At 46.1% G+C, this 25,082-nt stretch overlaps 1 long non-coding RNA gene across 3 annotated transcripts in view; it reads right to left on the bottom strand.

Annotated features, from left to right (window-relative positions):
- LOC118016854 overlaps positions 1-22,582 on the bottom strand; it is a 151,991-nt gene extending 129,409 nt beyond the window's left edge. For all 3 annotated transcript variants that reach the window (XR_004680941.1, XR_004680940.1, XR_004680939.1), the window contains exon 1: positions 22,511-22,582. This is a non-coding gene — a long non-coding RNA (uncharacterized LOC118016854). The remainder of the gene's footprint in view (positions 1-22,510) is intronic.
- Positions 22,583-25,082: the final 2,500 nt, after the last annotated feature.

Raw genomic sequence — 25,082 nt, 5'->3', positions numbered from 1 at the left:
CATAAGTAGGCAGAGGGCAGACAGAGGGAGAGGGAGAAGCAGGCGCTCCGCCGAGCAGGGAGTCTGATGCGGGGCTCGATCCCAGGACCCTGGGATCATGACCTGAGCTGAAGGCAGCCGCTTGACCAACTGAGCTATCCAGGCGCCCCTCCATGTCCTTACTTTTGTACCCCATGGTAGGTGAAGGAAATCTCCTGATTACCAATCACCATTTAATCCCTTAGTTGTTTGTGGTTTTTTTTTTCCTTAGGAATTAAAATGATGGTTCTACAAATCAGGAAAATTTGTTATAAGATATATATTCCTTTTTTTGCCAGAAGCTCTCTCTGTAAGCATGGACAAGTTACCTAACTTGGCCTTCTTCTACCATGGTTTTTCCCATCTATGAGGTCAGACTCCCTTCCCATTAAATATGGATGGTGTTGATCTCTACCTGCTGACTCTCCCCTTTGTGTTGGTGTTTTATATTCATGGAAGCCCAGCAAGGAACAAAATACAAAATTCAGCACAGAGCTTCTGTTCATTGGGCTTTCATTCAAAATTCAACAGGTAGATAGAACTCCCGCATAAGAAAGGGATGAGGTGGCTCAGGGGAGGCAAGTAATGGCATACAATAATGATGCTTGGATGTGGGCTGCCAAGGACTCTGAGGGCCAAAGGACGATCTTTTCACAGAAAGATAGTCTGGGGGCGCCTGGGTGGCTCAGTCGTTAAGCGTCAGCCTTCGCCTCAGGTCATGATCTTGGGGTCCTGGGATCAAGTCCTGCATCGGGCTCCCTGCTCAGCGGGGAGCCTGCTTCTCCCTCTCCCACTCCCCCTGCTTGTGTTCCCTCTCTCACTGTGTCTCTCTCTGTCAAATAAATAAATTAAATTTAAGAAAAAAAGAAAGAGTCTGAAGATGTGAACAGTGTGTACCAAGGTCACACTAAGTGAGTTTTGCAGCCCCCAAAGTCAGGGGCGGGTGAGCTAAGCAAACACAATCAATACTCATTTGCCTGGAACCAGACGGGTATTTTTGTGCTCATCTTTAGGAGATGGGGACGAATGGACATGATACAACTGCATCTGGCTAATTTATCCAAAAAGCAACTAAACCAACAGCATAATATCAAGTACTTCATGTGCAAAGATGATGCTAAGTCCTGTTAGAAACTACAAAGGTACTAAGCAAGATCCCCACCCTCAAAGAGTTGACCAGATTGTTGATGAAACAGACCTACTAAAAATAAAAGATGGAATTAAACAATCGAATCACATAGCTGTTAAGGACTGGTATCCACTAAAAGGACTGAAGGATCTACAGGCAGGAAGACCTGATGGGGTACTTGGAAGGTTTTGTAGCAAGCTGGAGTTTTGGCCGGATCTTGCAGACTGGGTTGAATCTGGGTCAGTGGAGAGGAAGAAGAAAAGCGGGGGTGTGTGGGAGCCAGCTGACACCATCTTGTGAGATCTGGTGGTTATCTTTTTCAGGAATATTGTTAAATGCAGCCATTTGTTAAATGCAGCCATTACTAAAAATTAAATTATAAAATCTTAAAATTAAATAAAGTACACCCTTTAGATTAATTTATATTTATATTACTTAATATTATAATAGATAATATAGAATTAATATATAATTGAACATTATCTAAATAAACACTCAGAACTCATTGCTTCTTCATTATTTTACTGCCTTTTACTGTATTCTATGCTCTTCAGGATATTTACATCTATGGTATCTAGATGGTGGACATACCATATAATACACAGCATTAATATATATTATACACATAATATATATATTATATAATGTGCTACTGCACAGCTCTTCCAAATTTCTTCCATGCTGGGAGCATTTACAGTGCAGAAATCTGCAAATGCTATGAATCAGGGCTTGATCTATTGCTTTGTTGGTTGTTTAGACTTAAGAAAGTAATGGAAAAATCTTAATAATGCAGATTCAACTTTAAAATATATCATATTGGGGGGGCTCCTGGCTGGCTTAGTTGGAAGAGCAAGCAACTCTAGGCCTTGGGGTTGTGAATTTGAGCCCTTGCTGGGTGTAGCGATTACTTAAAAATAAAATCTTAAAAAAATCATGTTGGTAGTTGGCACCAAAAACTTGAAGAAATCTTCTAGCACTTGAAAATTGTTATGTGATTCAGCAAAGTCCCTCAAGCCATTGATGAACAGTAATGTCCTAAAACACTTATTTATGTAAAAAAAAAAAATATGTCAACCAATACTCACAGCAGAACTAGAGTGAGAAAGCCAGTTATGAAACATTCACCAGCACACCACTGGAGGAAGGCCACTTCATAAAGAAGTAACAGCATGTGCAAAATGGCAGAAGCTGAAACACTCATAGTGAAGGGGATAGTGTGGTGTGGTAGGAATAAAGTGATGACCTATAGTCCTGGGTTCAAATCCCAGTTCTGCTATTTACTAACTGGGCGAACTTAGGGGGACTGCATAACATTACTGAGCCTAGTGTTGTCACATGTAAGATAGATGATAAAGACAACCATACCGTGCTGTTAGGAGAATTAGGAAGAATATAGTTTTAAATGCCTCAGACAGTGCCTGGGGTGTCTGGGTGGCTCCGTCGGTTGAGCGTCCGCCTTTGGCTCAGGTCATGATCTCAGGGTCCTGGGATCAAGTCCCACATCGGGCTCCCTGCTCAGTGGGGAGCCTGCATCTCCCTCTCCCTCTGCCCCTCCCCCCGCTTGTGCTCTCTCTGTCTCTCTCAAATAAATAAATAAAATCTTTAAAATAACATAAAATAGGGCGCCTGGGTGGCTCAGTCGGTTAGGCGACTGCCTTCGGCTCAGGTCACAATCCCAGGGTCCTGGGATCGAATCCCACATCGGGCTCCCCACTCTGCGGGGAGCCTGCTTCTCCCTCTCCCACTCCCCCTGCTTGTGTTCCCTCTCTCTCTGTCTCTTTCTCTGTCAAATAAATAAATAAAATCTTAAAAAATAAAAAAATAAAAAATAAAATAACAAAAAATAAAATAAATGCCTCAGTGGCTGATGCATATCACATACCCAATACAGATACTAATTTATAGTACAGTCTTGTAAAACCCACAGAAAATAGTTTGAGAAATGGATTTATTTAAGGGTTGGGTGGAAGCATCATGTCTTGATTTCCAGGCAAGGAATGTGGAATTTACTATATAAACATGGGTGGGTCCCTGAAGGTTTCCGAACAGGACAGAAGGGTACGTGAAATGCACCACGGGACAATGGAGATGGCAGTTGTTTATGTCCCAACCCTTCCTTCTACATGGACATCTAGTGCAGTGCTGAACTATAATTTTGGTATTAGTATACCTCAGAATGCTCTAATTCTTTAGAAATGTATAATGTATATCTAGTAGCTATAGTAATGCCCAGTGAAGCAAGAACACCGGACCCACCCTCCCTACTTGTCCTCCCTGTCAGTCTTTCACTGGATTGCCAAAACCCGTGGTTCTACTTCCTTAGCCTCTATCTATTTGCTCCAAACCTTCCCCATGGTCTTGCCTTAAGTCAGTGGTTCACAGCCTTGACCTCACACTGGAATCACCGAGAGAGCATTAATAAAACTGAGCCAGTGTCTGAGTCCTGCTTCCAAAGACTGTGGTTTAGTTGGTCTGAGGTGGGGTTTGAACACGGATATTTTGTTTTTGTTTTTTTTGAACACGGATATTTTGAAAGCGCCCAAGGACTCTACCATGCACCCATGCCTTAGTCTATGCTCTGATTGTTTCTCATCTGAATCACTGCACGAGACATCTGCCCGGGCCTCCTGCCTCCAGTGTTGACTTCTTCAAATCCCTTCTTCAACCTGCTTTCAGAATGATCCCTCAAAAACACTCATCATGCCACTCTTGCCTGAAAACTCTCCAGTATCTCCTCAGTTCCTACCCAATGAGCCCAAGCTCATTGACACCAACCTTCTTTAACAACACACACACACAAGCTCTAGTGAAAGGGTTATGACAACTCCAAGGGATAAAATTTGAACCAAAGTGATCTAGCCTGGGAAAGATGTTGCAAATTCAGATGTTTAAAGATATTTCCTAAACACTTTGTTCAAATATCCAGCCCCATGTAACTGCTGTGCCATGCTGAATGCCACAGAGAGTTGGGGGAGGGGGAAACAAGTCCAAGCACAGAAGTAGCACTCAGCCCCTGGGTTCCATGGCACAGTGTGGGGAGATGGGAAGCAAGGATAGCTCAGCAGAGCCCAGGAGAGCCTGCTCAGTTCAACTTCTGACTCCCAACACGTTATCTGATTTCCCTCCTGTTATGGACTGATTTGTGCCCCTCCCCCAACTTCAGATGTTGAAGTCTAAACCCCCCAGGACCTCAGAATATAACCTTATTTTTGAGATAAGATCTTTTGAGAGATAATCCAGTTAAAATGAGATCATTAGGGTGGGTGCTAATTCAGTATGACGGGTATCTTTATAGAAAGGGAACACCTGACGACAGGCGCGCAAACAGGAGACACCGTGTGAAGATAGAGGCAGAGATCGGGCTGATGGTTCGACAAGACAAAGAATGCCAGACACTGCAGCAAACCACCAGAAGTTAGAGGAGAGGCCGGGAACAGATTCTCCCTCAAATCCCTCAGAAGGGCGGAGCCAACCCTGCCAACCCCTCCATCTTGGACTTTGACCCCCAGGACTCAGAGACAATAAATTTCTGTTGTTCAAACCACCCAATTTGTGGTATTTTGTGGTGGCCAACCAAGCAAAGTAATACAACTTCCAAGTCAGCTTCTTGATCTACCCCTGCCTATCTCTCCAGCCACATCCACCTCTCACCCCCAGGCTTCATAACGCAGCCATATCAATTGACTTCAAGTTCTCCGGGTGTAGCATGTTCCGTGCCTCTGGGCCTGTGCCCACGCTGCATCCTCTACCTGGAGTGCCCACTCCCAGCCCCCTCCAGCTGCAGGGTACCCAGGAGTCCTGGAAGGCTCAGCTCAACCCTCCCTTCTTCCGTTTCCCTGGTCACTAAGCTCTTCTCCCTGCCAGCCAAACTTCCACAGAATTAGCCACTCGTCCACTACTGCTGTTTGGACCCAACATCCGTCCCCACGGGCTCAGCTCCGTCTCTTCCTCCAGCCACTGCTGCAGCTACTAGCGTCAACCCCACGTCAACCAGCTGCACACAGGCGTGATCTAACTGCCCCTCTCCTCGGCCCATGCTGCTTGGCCCAGGCCTTCTCTGATGCCAAGAATGGAAACCCACAGAAACCAACTAGACACACGCATGGGCCAAATGGAAGAAATACAGGGGAGGTGAACACTCTCGGGCTACCCAAGGATAAAGTTGCCCTTTCATCCCCTGTGCAGGACGTTCTGACTCACTTTTCATCAAGGTCCTTAGAAATCCCAGTGAACTGAGCACCAGTGGCTGTCACACTGGCCCACTCCGCAAGCATCCTTGCACACTGGCTTTCTCTCCTTCCCTGTTTCACTCCCTTGGTCCCTCCCTTTCTACTGCTCCCTTGAATTATTTCCAAATAAAATGCCTACAGGCATGTGTCTATCTCAGGCTCCATGTTCTGAGAAAGTCTAAGACATTGTGTTTATTTTGTATTGGATTAAACCCATGGAATTGCCAATATTTGACCATTCTTGGCCTATAAAAATAGCAATTTCATATGGTCTGACTAGTGACTGTTCATTTGTATTTATGTCTTTTCCAACAGAATAGAAACTTCTTGAGGTCAGGGGCAGTATCATGCATTTCTCATCCCCAGCATCAACTACTGTGGCTGATACCCAGTGGTCCCTCGATAAATGTTGAATGAGTATGTAGTGATCTTTCTGATGTAGGTAAGGAAAAGATTAAGGGAAGGATTCTTCCTTAAGTTGACCTCTACCTCACATTTTACATCAAATTAAATCAATATGAATGAAAGATTTAAATATAAAAAAGAAACAATTTTTTTAAATACTAAGAAAAAATGTATAGCCTAGTGGTGGAAACAGTTATTCAAACCAAAATTCCAAGGCAGAGTGGGAAGGGCTCCACTAACAGAAGTACAGAGTGCTAGAAATGCATCTAAGTCAAGCTTGGGGTTCCCAAGGAAGAGACCTCTAACCTGAGCTCTGAAAGACAAGTAGAAATTAGCCAGGGCAAGGGCCGTGAGAAGGGTGTTCCAGGCATAGGGAAGAGCCCGAGTCCCCTGGAAAAAATGAAAGCAATGGTCTTGAAGCTCTCCCTATAGATACTAACTGATCCATGGGAATTAAAATACCTTGCTTTGGGGAAGGGATGCCAAGTCTCTTACAAACAGCAGCTGTCTCAACATCACTCATCATCAGGAAATACAAATCAAAACCACAAAGACATACCATCTCACACCTGTCAGAAGGGCTAAAATTAACAACACAAGAAATAACAGGTGTTGGCGAAGATACAAAAAAGGGGTATTCTCGGGCGCCTGGGTGGCTCAGTTGGTTAAGTGACTGCCTTCGGCTCAGGTCATGATCCTGGAGTCCCAGGATCGAGTCCCGCATCGGGCTCCCTGCTCGGCAGGGAGTCTGCTTCTCCCTCTGACCCTCCTCCCTCTCATGCTCTCTGTCTCTCATTCTCTCATTCTCTCTGTCTCAAATAAATAAATAAAATCTTTAAAAAAAAAAAAAAAAAGGGGGGGTATTCTCTTGCACTGTTGGTGGGAATGCAAGCTGGTGCAGCCACTGTGGAAAACAGTATGGAGGATCCTCAAAATGTTAAAAATAGAACTACCCTATGATCCAACAATTGCACTACTAGATATTTACCCAAAAGATGGAAAAAAAAATACAGAGGTGCCTGGGTGGCTCAGTCAGTTAAGCATCAGCCTTTCGCTCAGGTCATGATCCCAGGGTCCTGGGATCGAGTCCCACATCGGGCTCCCTGCTCAGTGGGGAGCCTGCTTCTCCCTCTCCCTCTGCCCCTCCCGCTGCTTGTACTCTCTTGCACTCTCTCTGTCAAATAATTTTTTTAAAAGATTTAAAAAAATACAGATTCAAAAGGATACGTGCACCCCAATGTTTATAGCAGCATTATCAACAATAGCCAAACTATGGAGAGAGCCCAAGTGTCCATCAACTGATGAATGGATAAAGAAGAAGATTTGTATATACACAAATATATATATACATATATATATGAATAATATTACTCAGCCTTCAAAAAGAATGAAATCTTGCCATTTGCAATGACAGGATGGAGCTAAAGGTATTATGCTAAGTGAAATAAGTCAGTCAGAGAAAGACAGATACCATATGATCTCACTCATATGTAGAACTTAAAAAAGAAAACAGATGAACATATGAGAAGGGGGAAAAGAAAAAAGGAGAGAGGGAAACAAGCCATAAGAGACTCTTAATGATAAAGAACAAACCGAGCGTTTCTGGAGGGAGGTGGGTGGGAGATGGGCTAGAGGGGTGATGGGTACTAAGGAGGGCACTTGTGATGAGCACTGGGTGTTATATGGAAGTGATGAATCACTGAATCCCACTCCAGAAATCAATATTGCACTATATGCTAACTACCTAAAATTTAAATTTAAAAAAATATGCATTTATTAAGTAAATAAATAATAATAAATTAAAAATTAAAATAAAGCCAAAACAAAAACCAGCAGCTGTTTTCTTGGGGCAGGAGCTCAGAGTTAGACTCAGAATTAGTCCATGCTCTCTTGATGGGGGTGGACTGGGATCCCCATGTGAGGTAAATGGTTGCTGGATGCCCAGGGTTATTGTAATCTCAGTCCACACACTGGCCCTGGCTGTGACAAGTAACAGGAAAACTGGCCTGGCCCACACGTGAAGGGGCATCCTGACTCCACGGTTGGACCCTGCACCAAATATACATTTATAAACACTCTCCATTCTCTTTTGAGGTCTTGACAGATAACTGCTTGCTTGGTAAGTCACCCCACTGTGGATGACACCCCAGGAGCTATTCAATCACATGACCCAGCATGGCTGACAAACGGGATCTCACACGGAGCCACATAACAGGGAATAAAGCAGGTTCACTATTTTTCAGTCTAGAATTAAGCTAATTAGAGACTCTGGGCACTACGTTTTATGGTCTGTGATAATCAAAATCTTTCCCCTACATAAAATCCAGTGTTTATATCATGTTTACCCTAATGGATTGTTCTACACAATAAAAAGATGGTTCTTTACAACTTGATAACTGAAGATAACTTTTAAAATTTTTCTGTTCTGGGGTGCCTGGGTGGCTCAGTTGTTTAAGCGTCTGCCTTCGGCTCAGGTCATGATCCCAGGGTCCTGGGATTGAGCCCTGCATCGGGCTCCCCGCTCAGCTGGAAGCCTGCTTCTCATTCTCCCACTCCCCCTGCTTGTGTTCCTGCTCTCACTATCTCTCTCTCTGTCAAATAAATAAATAAAATCTTTAAAAAAAATTTTTTTTTAATTTTTCCTGTTCCAAGAACCAGGCAAATTGAATCAATTTATTTCATTTTATAATAATAATAATGCAGGGTTTCACCATACATCTTTAAAATCCACCTTAAGTAATAAAGTATGTTTTTGCCATGAAATCCTTCAAAACAAGACAAAGTGAAGTGACTAAACACTATGACATTCTCAAGAGGACCAATGAGTATACACCATGTCCCGTTCAAGAACAGGAGTAATTGAATACGAGTCCCGATAAGAGATTTTATGGGAAGCTCCTCATTTGTCATTTGTAATAATGAGGAAAAGTCACTTAGCTTCAGAAACTTGGTCTGTCACTAGAGGGTAGGCATAAAAATGCCCATGGTTTTTAAACCATCTATTTCAAAACACCTGTCTTCGGTCACTTATCTACTTTTTTCCGACATCTGATAGGATAAATTGGAAGAAACTGATCAAATAACATTATCAGTAATATGCCCAGGAAATGTCTATAGTCATATATTCCCCAAGTTACAACTGTGCATTATTTATGACTTGTGTCAAAAATGCCTTGGGACTTTTGCTCCTCAATTCCACAGCAGTTTATTGCCCCAAAATTGTGCCCCTGTTTTACACCAAGATCCACAGCAATAAAGCAAGAAATCAGAAAAATCAGCATTTGATATCCACAGCTTAGCATTCTCTGCGACCTGGTACAACCGGAAGATCACAGAAAGGGTCTCAGTGACCTTGCAGTAGCTGCAAATCACTGTGATCTGAATTATAATGGTCTCTTTTCCAATAATACATTACAGATTCTGTGTACTTAGGCATCCTCAGGATTTCTCAGTAGGAACCAAAAATGTCCCGGCACACACCGCATTTTTCTTATCACACAGCTTCCATCAATGCATCCATGACCTTTTTTTTTTTCCATGATCTCTTTAAAGCACAATAAAGGGCACACCTATGCATTGTGCCCACATTTACCCACAAGTGCTCAGATAGATACATAAGCCAATAAATCCTAAATAACTAAATAAAAGAACTAAAATTCTTATGCAAGGGGTGAATGCATGGCTGCTCATGTTCAAGATCTGTCCTAATAGAAACCGAGTGAGAAACCAAACAAAAGCAAGCCAGTGGAGGTCAGCTGTGAAGGTCAGGGAGATGAAGGGGCTGCCACGGCAGCCGGTAGCAGACGGCACCAAAAGGAGACCCACTGAGACCCTTGGCATTAGCTGAGAATGAGTCCCCGGACCATCAGGGGTCCCCATATTCAAGCAAGTCTCTATAGGATAGGATTCCTCCATAAAAAGCAATAAAATACCAATAGAATAGCAATGCCCTTTCAGACCCACGTAAAGAACAACAAAGCCACACTGAAATGTCAATGCCCATTGCCAGAGTCCTGCTGGGGAGCTAGCCAGACCCCAGGGTTCCCATCCTCCATCCTGCCCCCCCCAAAAACACAGGCCTTCCCCCCAGCTTTCTCACAACCTGAATGATTCACTCACAGCAAGAACAAGTCAAATTTGTCCCTCAGGACGAGGACAAAGTATTAGATGCCACGATTATAAAAATGATGGCAAACAGGTACTGGGTGCCAGGTGGACACCAGGCACTGTGCTAAGGGTTGTCCACATTGGAGCTCATTTCATCTGCACTTGAACCGAATGAGACACATGCTATTATGATCCCACTCTCACAGACGAGAATCCTACGTTTAACGAATCAGACACTTCAGTGAGAGTCTGTACTGTTCACGTGCATGTTCTCACCTCTTTGAACCCCCCCATCTTTGCCCCACCATCCAGCGAGGTGCCTCCCCTGGAAACACACTTGTACCACCTGATTCTGTTGAGCCAGTCAAAATCCCAAATTCAACCTGAGAGCAAGGGAGGCTCGAAGCTGGTTGCTGAGTCTTAGCCGCAGACCAAAAAGAGAAGCCGCGAACTCCCACTGCCGAGGTCCAGGCAGCCCTGGGGCCCATGAGGGATCCTCCAGCAAGCTCGCTCTTTCCTCAACTAGATTGGGTTTCTTCTGTTCCTTGCTGTGACCTCCCTGCCTCTGATGGTGGGAGACCAGAAAGCGCTCTGGACCCCAAGGAAGACCTTACCCCTGGCACCTGGGCGCCTTCATCAGCTGGAGCCAAGAGGGAGCCTCCGAACTCCGCAGGCCCCGGCAGCACCCACAGCCCTCCTGCCCCCTGCCATGACTCCCACCCTGGCTACCACCCTCTACCTTGGGACCACAGGTCCTTTCTCCTGCTACAGCAGCCACCACAAGAAGCCCAGGGCCCCAAAGCATCTGGAATTGCCTTTTCAGATCCTGTCACCCACCATCACTCACCCCCCACCTCTGAACTCTCTACTCTACCTGCTGGGTCACATAACAGTCCTCAGCGAAATCTCTGCTGTTCTCAGCCTCCTCCAGGACCATTTCCTTTACCTCTTGCTCTGATTAAAACCTGAGGAGACTACTTCTCCTGCAGCCCTTTCAAGTGGTGGCCATTTTCTCCCTCACACCCTTTAAGCCCCCGGACTGGAGACTGGAGATGGGGTAGCTGTCCTGTGATCCTCACTGCCCCTTCCAGCCCTTTCTTTTTCCTACGTTTTCCAACCTTGGCTTCGATCTTATGCCATCACACTGTTCCCACCCACTACCCCTCCAGGTTACAGTCATCTACCGAGCCCCAACATCACCCCTCATTCCTCTAAGATTTTTGCTCTTGACTCACTGTTGCTGTCTCCAACAGAACTCTCCTCGGGCGCCTAGGTGGCTCAGTTGGTTGAGCGACTGCCTTCGGTTCAGGTCATGATCCTGGAGTCCCTGGATCGAGTCCCGCATCGGGGTCCCTGCTTGGCGAGGAGCCTGCTTCTCCCTCTAACCCTCCCCCCTCTCATGTACTCTCTCTCTCTCATTCTCTCATTCTTGCTCTCTCAAATAAATAAATAAATCTTTAAAAAAAAAAAAAAAAAGAACTCTCCTCAAAATCCTTGGTGATTTTAATATCCTCAAGGACAATCTTACCAATAGGCTGCCTTTTCACGTCCTAAAGCTCTTGTCCTCCACCCTACCTCAGCCACTCCTTCCGATGGTCATACCCTGGACCTTGTCATTTCCAGTAATGGCATCCCCTCCATGACATTGATTTCAAGTATTTCATTCATATACCCACTGCTTTTTTAATATCCCCACTTGTCTAATGGCCATCTCAAACTTGGCAACCCCATCCTTCTGGGCATGTGAACCATTTTTCTCATACCCCACATCCAGTCTGTCAAGAAATCTCGGTGAATCTACTTTCAAAATATTTCCAGAATCCAGGGCACCTGGGTGGCTCAGTCCATTAAGCATTTGAATCTTGATTTCCACTCAGGTCTTGATCTCAGGGTCGTGAGATCAAGCCCCGCATCAGGCTCTGAGCTGAGCATGGAGCCTGCTTAAGATTCTCTTTCACCTTCTCCCTCTGCCCCTCCCTCCCGCTCACACTTGCTCTCTCACACACTCTCTCCCTCTCTCTCAAAAAAAAAATATATATATATTTCCAGAGTCCAAACACATGTCACCAACTGACCATGACTGCCCTGCAGTCACCACTCACCACTACCATCTCACCCAGATTTTGGCAGCAGCCTCCCAAGTGGTCCCACTGCTCTACCCTTGGTCACTCTCCTCACCCTGTCTCTTTTCAACACAGTGGTACCCAAAGTGGACCATTTAAAACATACATCAGAGCAGCTCTTTCTGCCCACGGGTCCTGTCCCCATGCTTTAATAAAACCACCATTTTGCACCAAAAACAATCCAACAACAACAACCACATAATCAGGTTGTGGCCTTCTCTCCTCAAAAGCTCTCCACTGGCTTTCTGTCATATTAAAAGTAAAAACCAAAGTCTTTACAGTAACTTCAAAGACCTGAGGTGCACCCCAGCACCTCAGACCTCCTTCCCAGCTGTTTATTCCACTCCAGTCTCTCTGACCTCCTTGCTATTTCTTCAACATACCAGACCTCCTTCTGCCTCGCTCTTCCTCTCACCTCAAGGGAGAATGTTTTCTTGTGGGTGGTCTTACCTTACTCTCCTCCCTCCTTCTGGTCCTTACTCAGATCACCTTCTCATCAAGGGCTTCCCGAACCACCCAACTTGAAATTGCAACTCCTCCACACCCTCTCTCCCCACCCTGTCCCCTTTTCTTGACTTTTTTCCCTTCATGACACTTACTGTCGTCTTCATGCTATAAACCTTACTTCTTTCTTTAGTGTCTGCCCCCACCTGATGGAACACCAACTCCACCAAGGCACGGGGTTTTGTGTTTGTTTTTGCTAAGTCTCCAACACGTAGGACCGTGGCACATAGTAAGTACTCAATAAACATTTTCAAATCAGCGAACGAATAAGTGAGAACAAACAGATTTAGGCAGATGAGGCAATTTCTCAAAGGCCATACAGCAATAAGTGGAGGAACCAGGACCTGAGTATGTAATTACCCGAGGCCAGGGGCTCTGCACTAATGGACCACCCGGTCTCACATAACGGATGCTCAGGCTAGCTCACAATCGCAAATGTTAGATCCTCACATGACAAGTTTGCTGTGCCCCTGTTTTAAAGATTAAGGATAAATAGGAGACTGCTTGGCCTTGTTTAAATCAGGGCAAACTTTGTAAAAGGCCAGATAATAAATATTTCAGTCCTTCCGGCTACTCGGTCTCTCTCAACTGCTCATCTCTGCTATAGTAACATAAACGCAGACTCAGACAATACACAGATGAAGAGGTATAGCTGTGCTCCAATAAAACTCTATTTACAAAAAAAGAAAACAGGTAACAGACTAGATTTGACCCATGGGCCATAATTTGCTAACCGTGGTTCAAATCCGTAAAAATGCAATTAGGCTGAATGTGTCCTTGTGTTCCAAGTCCTAGGCAATTACAGGGAGCAGTGGCATAAAGTGAAAAGTGCATCGACTTTGACTGAAGCCAGTTCTGGGTTCAAATTCCAGCCCTGCCACGTGCTGGCTGTGACATGGACCAACTACGAAACCCCTTTGAAATTCAGAGTGTTCATCTGTCAACAGGAACAAATCACCTTTATCTGGTAGGGCTGGGATGAGGCATAAATGAAATGATGCGCGTACAAAAGCCACTAAATCGTACGTCGTAGTTGCTCAGTAGGGACTGTTAGGATGAGCAGGTGGCTCCTCTCAGTCCCACTAGACTGCACATCCCCTGGGGCCCAGGCATTGCGCTGTTTTTATTTTGAGTTCCCCTTAGCACCTACCTAATTCTGGCCTGTAGATGTAGATGTCAGTACCGAGCGTTTGGTGGTAGACAATGAAAGGACACGTCACTTTACCTAATGCCTGGCAAACTTCTGAAGCCAAGAAGTATCAGAGACTTTAAGAGTTTTAGAAGAGTTTAAACCCATGAGAATGAGGGGCATGGTAGCTGTGAAGTTATGATTTTTTTTTTAAGATTTTAATTAGTTATTAATGAGAGACAGAGAGAGAGGCAGAGGGAGAAGCAGGCTCCCCACTGAGCAGAGAGCCCGACACAGGACTCCATCCCAGGACCCCGGGATCAGGACCTGAGCCGAAGGCAGACCCTCAACCGACTGAGCCACCCAGGCGCCCCAATGCTGATGATAATAGTCTCAGGGGAGTATTAAACCCATGTAGTTTCGTCCTTGTATTAGCTAGTCATCAGCTCTTCTGCTGTAGATCCTGGAGATTGCCTTACACTTGACAACATTCTACCCCCCGTGGCCTTGCTGCACACCCTAGAGGCTGGAAAACAAGACTCTTCCCCTGGTCCCCTTAGATCTCAGGGTCCTCCTGTTACCTGGCTTCCACCAAGCAGACACACCCAGGAGAGGTGCAAAGCCTCACTGGCAGAACACAGGGCCCGTGTTTGGGGGCGTGCTGCTGGCTGAGGCCGGGTGGCCCTGCACTGAGGCAGGGTTTCCTGATTTCCCAGCAGAGGCAGCAACACCCTTGGCAGGCTAATTCTGCAGTGTTGTTCTGGGAGTCATTTCTGGCAGCTCAACCTGCTGAATGTGTCCTTGTGTTCCAAGTCCTAGGCAATTCCTTTAGCCTGTCCCACAAAATGTCTCCAGTCTGGGAGTGCCTGGGTGGCTCGGTGGTTAAGCATCTGCCTTTGGCTCAGCTCATGATCCCAGGGTCCTGGGATCGAGTCCCGCATCGGGCTCCCTGCTCAGCGGGAAGCCTGCTTCTCCCTCTCCCACTCCCCCTGCTTGTGTTCCCTCTCTCGCTGTGTCTCTCTCTGTCAAATAAATAAATAAAATCTTTAAAAAAAAAAAAGTCTGTTTATGTTAAAACCAACCCACCACCAACTGGAACGGTCACTGCTTCTTCAAGGGGAGCCTAGCTAGCCAATTCAGAGCAAGTTTCTTTCACAGTGTAGAATGCGCTTGAGATAGGACCCCAGACTGGTTCCTATTAAATGGGAAGAAAAGGAGACAGGTTTTTCCTTCCCAACAAGTGGGTACGGGAAGGACAGAGGGAGGAGAGAGGCAGATGGGGAGGCACGTGCATTCTAAGCACCTTTCTCTGGGGCAGCGTGCAGAGGGAGAGGCATAGTGGACAGAGAGCAGTCCTGGCAAAACAGGGGAACCTTCGGGAGCTCTGTGGGGGGGCAGAGCCCTGGCAGCCTGCCCCCACATCAACTCTGGGTGATCACAGAGCTGGCTCCCCTGTGGCCTAAGGTTTTCAGAAATGTCCACACACCTGTGGGAGAAGGTGAGATGCAATGAACAAACTGGAGAACAATATGCAGGGCACTCTAATTTTTGTATTTAAAAATGGGCCCTGGGGCACCTGGGTGGCTCAGTCATTAAGCGTCTGCCTTTGGCTCAGGTCATGGTCCCAGGGTCCTGGGATCAAGTCCCACATCCGGCTCCCTGCTCGGCAGGAAGCCTGCTTCTCCCTCTCCCACTCCCCCTGCTTGCGTTCCCTCTCTCACTGTGTCTCTCTCTATCAAATAAATGAATAAAATCTTTAAAATAAATAAATAAAAATGGGCCCTCCATCATGTATGTGTGGGCAGATCTTTCGTTGTGCAAAAAAAAAAAAAAGTCTGATATTACATGGCAAACTGTGAGCCATGGTTACTTCCCACAGGAATGAGAGGGAGTCAGAGGGGAAGAAACTTGACTTTTGCACTTACGATGTTCAGTATTCTGCGAGTTTTCAAAAGTGAACAAGGACTTCTTTTGTAATTACAAAAAAACTGCTTGCCTCCTCTTCATTCACAGCTACTAGCCACATGGAAAGAGCCACGTGTGGGGCAGTAATGTCAGGAATGGTCACATGTGATCTGCTCAAGAAGCTTTCCATTCAAACTTGGCTGTTACACGGACACATGAATATTCTAAAAGTTTCCCTCTGCTGTTTCTGAGAAAACATATTGCTGACATCAGAATGATAAAGTGGGCAGTGGTTCTCAAACTGGAGCAAACATCAGAATCACCTGCTGGGCTTGTTAAAACACCACAACCCCGGAGTTCCTATTTCAGTGCACCTGGGCTCAAGTGCATGCATCTGCGCTTGTACAGGTTCCCGGGAGGTGATGGGGGGCGACACGCTGAGACCCTCTGCTCGAGACCCTGACTTCTCAGTGTAGTCCCAGAACCAGCAGCAGCAGCTCCAGGGACCCTGGGAGGAACAGAGAGCCTCAGACTTTGTCCCAGACCTCCTGAGGCAGAAGCCGCGTGCTCCCAAGAGCCTAGTGTGGTTCCCATGCACGTGGCAGCTGGAGAGACATCCAGAGCCCTCAGCCCCAACACTTCAAGATGCTCCCCATGCACGCGCCATCCAGGAGCTGCCCCTCCACGCCCTGGCCCTGTAGTGCTGAGGCAGGTCAGTGCCCTCTTGGTGGCCTTGGGCACAGGGGACAGAAGGAAGGAGATCGCATCCGTGACGGGAGTGACCTCAGCCACAGCCTCTCGGGGTCATGTAGCAGGAAAACTCTTTTCTCCCCTCAGGCACGTTTCTGCAGCTGTGTGGAGCTGTCTTCCCCACACAGCAGTGCTCAGAGTTACATCCTCCTGGCCACACAGAGAAGCAGAGCGCTGGACCCCATTCTGGGTGGAGCCCCCCAACAACTCTACCCGGGGGGGGTTCCTTCCTAGAAATGTTCAGTCTGCAAAGCTGTGCAAACAGAATACAAGCCAGCCAAACTGGAGACCTTCTGGACATTTTAGAGACAGACCAGTGTGATTTCCACCCCTTAATTTCATCCCAGAGCCCATATGACAAGATGAATTATTCGGGCTACGTGCCAAATGCAGTCTCATTGCCTTCCGGTGCTCAAGCAGGCCACACCTGGATCTTCACCACCATCTGACAAGACCAACCAGCCTCCGCACCTATACTCTCCGTCCCTACAGTCCAGCGAGACCCTTGGGAGAGTACGCGCCGCCCTATTAGCCCTTCCCACCGCGGGGAGTGCCCAGGACAGAGGACCCCATGCCCGCGCACAGGAGAGCAGCGCATCGAACAGGAGTTCCTTCCCTAGAAGAGGAACCGGGACAGGAAATTGGACCTTACAAACAAACACGCTGACAGGGTTTCAGCCCATTAGAAGGGCTGTTTTTCTCTATTAATCTACAAAGATGTGTTTCTCCATAATCCTTTGAAAGTATCAACACGAGGGTGCCTGGCTGGCTCAGTCGGGTGGAGCAGGCGACTCTTGATCTCGGGGTTGTGGGTTCAGTCCCATCCCACAAAGAAATGAGTGGTGTTGACTGGTCTCTGAAACACAGTGTCAAGAAATGGATGATACGCTGAATGTTTGAACTAAAGTCAACTTTACAATCAGGAAACAAAACAATAATATCCAAGTGAATAAGCAGGTATAATCCTTTCATAAGTTGTTCTAATTGTTTAAAAAAAAATCCTACCCCGTATGAACACTAACACTTGTGAGGAGTTTACTGCGCCAGACAGCAAGCTCGACCGCCCTGCTTTTCACACCCCCCTCTGCAGCAGGGGCTGATCTCACTCACAGTACTTCTCACATCCAATGCGTGGGCTTTTTCTGCCCCAACAGCCAGTTCTCCAACACTCCAGCACCAACTGGTAGATGCCCCACAAATCAGCTCAACTCTGACACGGACTATTGGAAGTTAACATCAGACCCCACAGGTGTAAGGGCTCTGTCCCATAAGACTGCAGGTCGCAAGTACTGGGCACCCAGAGTACCCACTCTCTCTCTGACGCAGCTGCAAAGTTGAGGGTTCCCACACCACCTCATTTCAGGTTCAGTCATTTGCTGAACAGCTCACAGAGCTCAGGAAGACACTTTATTTAGTATTACCAATTTATTACAAAGGATACAAATGAACAGCCAGGATGAAGAATCCAAACCCTATAGTTTAGATATTTTTATGGGGGGTTCATTACATAGGTATGACTAAATCATTGGCACTGGTGACTGAACTCAACCCCAAGCCCCTCTCCCTGCCCAGAGGTCGGGAGGGTAAAATCTCCAACCCTCTATTCAAGACTTGGTCTTTCTGGAGACTGGCCCCCATCCTGAAACTACCTAAGGGCCCATGAAGAGTCATCCCATTAGAATAAAAGATGCTTGAACACTCTTTTTTTTTTTTTGGTAGTTATGCATACTTTACTGATTGGAGAAATAAAGCTCAGAGAGGTTAAGTAATTTGCCCAAGGTCACACAGTTGCTGGAGTCTGGATTTGAACTCAACTTTGTCTCATCTCAAAGTCAGCAAGTGCTCACAGGCACTATGCAGTCCAGCCTCTTTTTCTCCTTGTCCAAGGGCCAACGCTTGAACACTCTTATCACTCCAGAAAACACAAGGGTTTTAGGAGCTCTGTGCCAGGAACCTGGGACAAAGACTGAATAGTTTTCTATGATATCGCAAATGGCTATCATTCTCTTCTTTGTACGTATGGGAAATCTAAAACTCAGAGAGGTTCATTAACTTGCAAAAAGTCATACAGCTAGGAACCTGGGTAGGCTGCTTTGAGCCTATATGCTTAATCATTAGTCTATACCACCTTCCAACCTTAGGGCCTAATGAGGCACCTCCCTTGAGAAAAAAACAAACACAATGATGGCAAGAATATCCAAATGCTTCTGAAAATATTGGAGGTGTCACATTGCCTTTGAGTAAAGGTAACCCATGAGTAACAATGACGACATATACCCATGTTGTGGCATGTTCTGGAGGTCCAGACGGCTCACGTACTGTTTGAATAAACAGGGAGGCAGTCACTCCCATCACTAGAAGGGAAAGCAAAACTCTGCCTCAGCTGGAGACCAGGCCATCATGGCTGCCGGCTGCAGAAACACTGCACTTGGTCATGGCCCAAGTGTTAGTGCTGACTGCTCTGCCATGTTCATCAGCCCAGCCTGAAAGCACAAGGAGACTTTCTGCTTCTCAGTCTTTCTACCTATGGTACTCATTCCTCACCGTCAGAATGACAGAATGCCTTGTGTCATGTTGGGGGAAAAACAGCACACACAAAACAGGCCAAGCCTGAGGGGAGCTCGGCTTCACCTACAAGTGTGAGGCGAGATAAAGAACTCTGCTTACATTAGTTTCCAAAGGGAAAAGGCAGTTGGTTTTTATTATAAAACCAAAGAATGATTTAACGTGTGTTGGAGAGTTGGCAACTTCACAGAGAGAATCATCTTTTTGTAAATGCTAACCCTCAAAACTTTAAGTCAGTCATAATTCAATGGTGGGGGTAGGAAGGGGGAATGGGATCAATGACATTCATGTATAAAGTGCAGAAAACACCCAAGCTCATAAGCGTACAAGAGAAAGAGAAGGGTAGGGGAAGTGCAAATGAGAGTATTATTAGAAAGAAAAGCCAGGTCAGTGTTTAACACTGGCCACAGGGCACTGGCTGGCTCAGTTGGTAGAGCATGCAACTCTTGATCTCACGATTGTGAGTTCGAGCCCCACAATGGGTGTAGAGATTACTTAAAAATAAAATCTTAAAAAGTAAATAAAACTGGCCTCAAAGCAAGTCATATAAAGCACATTAAACAGAAATGGACTCAGATGTCTTGTTGAGAAAAACAGAAGAAACTGGAATTATGAACTGATTATGAGTGGTCATAATGATAAATACCATTTATTAAGAACCTACCAATCACCAAACAAGATAGATATTATTCCTATTTTAGAAATGGGGAACCTGAGGCTTAAAGAAGTTGAATAAGTTTCAACAGATGCTACAGATGATAAAAAGCAGAGCCTTGATCCAAAGCAAGGTGGAGCTGAATCCAAAGCCCATCAATTATTTCAGACTACATTGAAAATGGCTACAAATTTTTTAAGATTACAAATTGGAAAGTGGAATCCAATTTGAGGTATGCCTGGAAGGACCTGGAGCAACTGCTGTTGGTGACCTATCCATCTTTTCCCCCTTCCCTCCTTCCTGTTCAAACCTCAATTATGTTATATACTTAATCATCCAATTTCCAGCTCCTAAGGGAGAGTCCTGATTGAAATAAGAGAATCCTTGATGGATGTTCTCCCAGCCATTGTTACTGGTCTGTGAGTGAGCGCATGACCTTAGACAACCCAGTTATACTGAAGGGAAGGGGCTATATTCAATATAAGGGAGATACTTTTCTCTTTCCTCAAGAAAAAATAAGGAAGTGTGTTGTCCTTTGGCTAACTGGCAGCCATATTGTAGCCATGAAGAAAACCAGGTGAAGACAAAGCCAGGACCCCACAAATGGCATTGTAGCAAGATGGGGAAAAAAACCAGGTCTGTGCAAAAAAAATCCATTGAGCTGCTGACTTAACAAATTTTTGAAACTGTCATACTTCTGAACTTCCTATTATGTGAAATAAAATGTGCCTTTATTTTTAACTAATTTGATGCACAGTTTCTGTCACTGGCATATAAAAGCATCCTAACAGGTATTGGCTCCCTGCCCCAATCATCTTTTTTAAAGCTTACCAAGTAGCCATGTTCCACAATTAGAGATTTAGTCCTTTGAATATTTGTTCCTTAATTGGTAATAGGTAAATATATAATCTTAGGGAAGGGACTTCTTTTCTTTTTCTTTTTTTAGATTTTATGTATTTATTTGAGAGAGAGAGAGTACAAACGGGGGGAGCAGGAGGGAGGGGGAGAAGCAGACTCCTTGCTGATGCAGGACTCGATCTCAGGACCTGAGCCAAAGGCAGACGCTTAACTTCCTGAGCCACCCAGGAGCCCCAGGACTATTTTTCTTAGTACTGCACAAAAGGAAATGATTTACAAAGGAAAATATTAATACATTTATCTACATAGAAAGTTAAAACTTTTTAATAAGAGATACCACAAATAAACCTTAAAGGGAAACAACAAACTGAAGAACGATTTTTCTGCATACAACACAGAGTTAATATCCCTTCTATATAAAAAGTTCTGCAAATAGATGAAAACCTCAAGAGAAAATATGCAAAAGCTATGAACAAGCAATGGCCATTCAATATATTTTTAATGTTCAATTTTATTTGTAATCAAGGGAATACAAATTAAAATATAATAGTATGTTCATCTACCAGATCTGAATTGGCTATTTTCCCTTAAGAAGGACTACCTCATTAAGGAAAGGACTACCTTAGGATGGTGCCTACCAGCTGAGGTTCCCGAGCTCACTCATGCTGCAGCAGACTAGCCTGGGCTGGTTATCAGGGCGGAGGCAGGGGTGGAGAGAGAGTGGAAACACATGGGCTTCTTGGGGCCCCATCTCAGAACTGGCACGTCATCACTTCCACTGCCTTCTATTAGGCAAGACACATCACAAGGCCAGGAAAGAGTGCGGGGAAACTGACATTGCCTCTTGATGGGGGATTTGCAAAATCATACTACAAAGGTTCTGAATACACAGGGAGATGGAGACGGAGAATTGGGCCAATTTTCAATCTGTCACAAGTATGTGCTACATTATCCCAATTATGTTGTAAAAAAATTAAGTGTATCTGTAATAGAGTATATATAATATGTTTTTTGTTTGTGATATGTGGATAGATAGACCGTCCACAGAAACCTACTCTCTATTGCACAAGCACCACACAGAAGAGAATATAGAAATGGCCAGTAAGGCTATGAAAAGACGCGGGCGCCTGGGTGGCTCAGTCGGTTAAGCGACTGCCTTCGGCTCAGGTCATGGTCCTGGAGTCCCGGGATCGAGTCCCGCATCGGGCTCCCTGCTCGGCAGGGAGTCTGCTTCTCCCTCTGACCCTCCCCCCTCTCATGTGCTCTCTCTCTCTCATTCTCTCTCTCAAATAAATAAATAAAATCTTAAAAAAAAAAAAAAGACTATGAAAAGACGCTCAATAGCCCTAGTCGCCATGGAAATGCAAATTCAAGCCATGATGAGACACCATTACCTACCCACTGGCATGGAGAATTAAAAGGAACAAAGTTTTAAAACCTGACACCACCACAGATTAGTGAGGTGTGGAGTTGCTGGGACTCATGTACCACTGGTAGGAATATAAATGGGTAGAGAACCACAATGGGAATTGTCCGATTCAACTCGAATGAACACAGTCACCCCTGCGGGGCCCAGCAATTCCACTCCTAGATATATCCCAAAAGCAATGCACATATGCATGTGAAAGATGTTTAAGAATATTCATAGAAGTATATTCACAGTAGCCAAAATCAACCCAAATGTTCATCAACAAGAGAATGGGGCGCCTGGGTGGCTCAGATGGTTAAGCGTCTGCCTTCGGCTCAGGTCATGATCCCAGGGTCCTGGGATCGAGCCCCGCGTCGGGCTCCCTGCTCCTTGGGAGCCTGTTTCTCCCTCTGCCTTTCTCTCTCGCTCTGTCTCTCATGAATTAAAAAAAAAAACAAAAAAAAATCTTTAAAAAAAAAAAAACCAAGAGAATGAATAAATTGTGAGGGGTTTTTTCCCCACAAAATGGAACTCCATACAGTGACATGAGATGAAATGAAAAGGCAGGGAAAAGAACAAACACTACCAGCAATAACATGGATAACGCTAAGAGACCTACCGTTAAAGAGATGAAACCAGACCCCCAAAAGCATTTACCTTACAGCGCCGTGGACCGTGGGTAAAACTACCCTGTGGCCACAGAAATCAGAGGACTAGTTAGTTACCTTTGACAACAGGGTGATCCGGCCGTGCCACGAGGTGCTGCTAACGCACTAGCCTTGATCGGGGTTGGGACTGCACGCTGTACACGTAAAACGGGTATTTTGCTGTGTGTATGTTATACCTCAGTCACACCACTTACAGGCGGAGAGCAAAATGTGGATTCGTTTGAAGCGTTCGCTATTAAAAGGCACACGCCTCCCCGGGGAGCGCTCTCCGGTCAGCCCATCACCGAGCGCCCCCCACCCGCTCCCCGCCGGAAGAGGGTCCGGCGGGCGCGGGCCGAGCCCGGTGAGAGGCTGCGGGACTGGCGGGTCCGGGAGGCCGGGCCTCGCCGAGCCGCCGGCCGGCCGGAAGGGCGCCCGCAGGCAGTCAGCGCCGCCCAGCGGCGCAGCGACGCGCGGCGCCCGCCGCAGGCGCTGGCGTGGAGCCAAGCCAGCTCGGCGCCCTTGGCCGGGAGGCGGCCCTCCGCGACCCCGCCCCTCCCCGCCCGGCTGCCCGGCTCGGACTGAGCGCGCCGCTCTCGGGCTCTTCCGGCCTGCCTCCGGCTCCGCACGCCGCAGGGCGGAGCCCCCGCCGCCTGGTTCAGCCAGGGGCCCTGCGGCCCTGTCACAGCGGAGCGCAGCTGAGCGCCGCTGAAAGCGCTTTCCTAGAGCTCTCGTCCACTTCCCCGCTCCTCTTCAGCTTCCCGGGCGGACGCCTCTCGCTCAACACATTTTTAGGATTTTCTCACCGATAAAAGGGAGATCCGTGGTCCTTGGGCTTGGCTGCCTAAGGGTCACCGGGGACAAGCTGCCAGGATCGAAGGAAGGATATAAATAAAAAGACAGAGTTCCTTCAGGACTCTGCGTTCGGGCCGATGATTGATTCGTATCATTGCCTTTCCGTAACAGCTGGGGAAATTTATCCAGACTTTGCTCAAGAATTTTAAAATGTGCTGCAGTTTGCCCCAGAGGGATCTTAAAATACCTATGATTTTAACCAGCATAGTGTTTGAGTGTGTCTGGTCTCTGTCAACATAGGTTAATAATAAATTTGATTTACTAAATATAGCAAAGTAGGGCACTGTTGTCTGCAAATATCGCTCACAGTAATCAAAGGAACACTCTACCTCTGAAAAGAATAATACATGACATGTTAGTTAATTGAATTTAAATTAAAAAATTAAATTAAAAAATAATAATCGGGGCGCCTGGGTGGCTCAGTCGGTTAAGCGACTGCCTTCGGCTCAGGTCATGATCCTGGAGTCCCGGGATCGAGTCCCACATCGGGCTCCCTGCTCGGCGGGGAGTCTGCTTCTCCCTCTGACCCTCCCCCATCTCATGTGCTCTCTCTCCCTCTCTCTCATTCTGTCTCAAATAAATAAATAAAATCTTTAAAAATATATATTTAAAAAAAATAATCTAAGGAACATAGAAAATGATATGAAACTAATTTTCAAGGTAGAAAATCAAATACTGTGCCTTTTCTGGACTGATTAAGGCTGTTGCAGAAGAACAACACTGGTTTGCTTTTTAGCCACAAGAACCTATTCTCCTTGTAGCTGTGCGTGAGTAAGTCCTGGGAAATGTAAATAAAATCAGGAACCATTTGGCAAGTAGAAACTTGAGAGTCATTTTGACTTCGTGTCACACACCCATGTAAGCCAACCAATGCCCCAGCTAAATCCTAACACAAATAGACAGGGGAATGCACATATTTTTTATAGGCCAAAGTCAGAGAAACTTCCAAAAAATGTTCTCTGATGGGTCTACTCACCTCCTGACACAATGCCATGACTACCCGCATAACAAAGGAAGGACCATGGTTGGGATGTCCTGTTACCCTCACTTATAATCCTGAGAGATCCCATGTCCCAAACAGGCAGCATGACCAACCCCCTTGGCCCCCCAGATAACCTCAAAGATACTAAATTCCAGATTCCATCTACCAGTTCAAGGAAAACGTATGTTCTCCTTCCATCCAATGATACCTGTGTTTATCAAGGGCTGTAACTGGGCCCAAAGCCAGACTGAGCAGGTTTGTTGAATGGAGATAAGCTAATACAACTGCTGGACATGAAAAGAAAACAGGAAAGACACACAAAACCCACTGAGCAAATGTCTGAGGAGTCCAATCCTACTCTAATTTTCATAAGATGATTAAGTCTCAAGAGCGCACAGCAGTTACAGACCTGCTGCTTGAATCTTCGTTCACTCGCTCATCACTGTGCCCGGACCATCAGCTGTGAGGGGAACACGGTGATGAGTAACTGGACATGTTTCCCGGCTGTGAGGGGATCAAAGTGTAGAGGGAAGACCTGTGTGTGAACATCCGTATAAAAACGGGTCGGACAAGCAAGTGTGTATGTGCTGCAGAGGAATGAACACGGTGCTGGACTCACCTCGCTAAGGGCCTCCGACAAGTGCAGCCAGTGGGTGCTCAAAGGTGGCAGGCCCTAAACCCTGCGGCCTGGAAATGCCACCTTATAAGGAAGACGGGCCTTTGCAGATGGGATTGAGTTAAGGATCTGGACTTGGGGGATCATCCTGGATGATCCTAACGGGCCAAAACCCTGATCACAAGCATCCTTACAAG

Source organism: Mirounga leonina, unplaced genomic scaffold (genome assembly GCF_011800145.1).
Source record: "Mirounga leonina isolate KUSES-001 unplaced genomic scaffold, KU_Mleo_1.0 Mir_168, whole genome shotgun sequence".
Lineage (NCBI taxonomy): Eukaryota > Metazoa > Chordata > Mammalia > Carnivora > Phocidae > Mirounga > Mirounga leonina.
The sequence above is the reverse complement of the archived record's forward strand: the minus strand, read 5'-3'. Positions and strand labels throughout refer to the sequence as shown.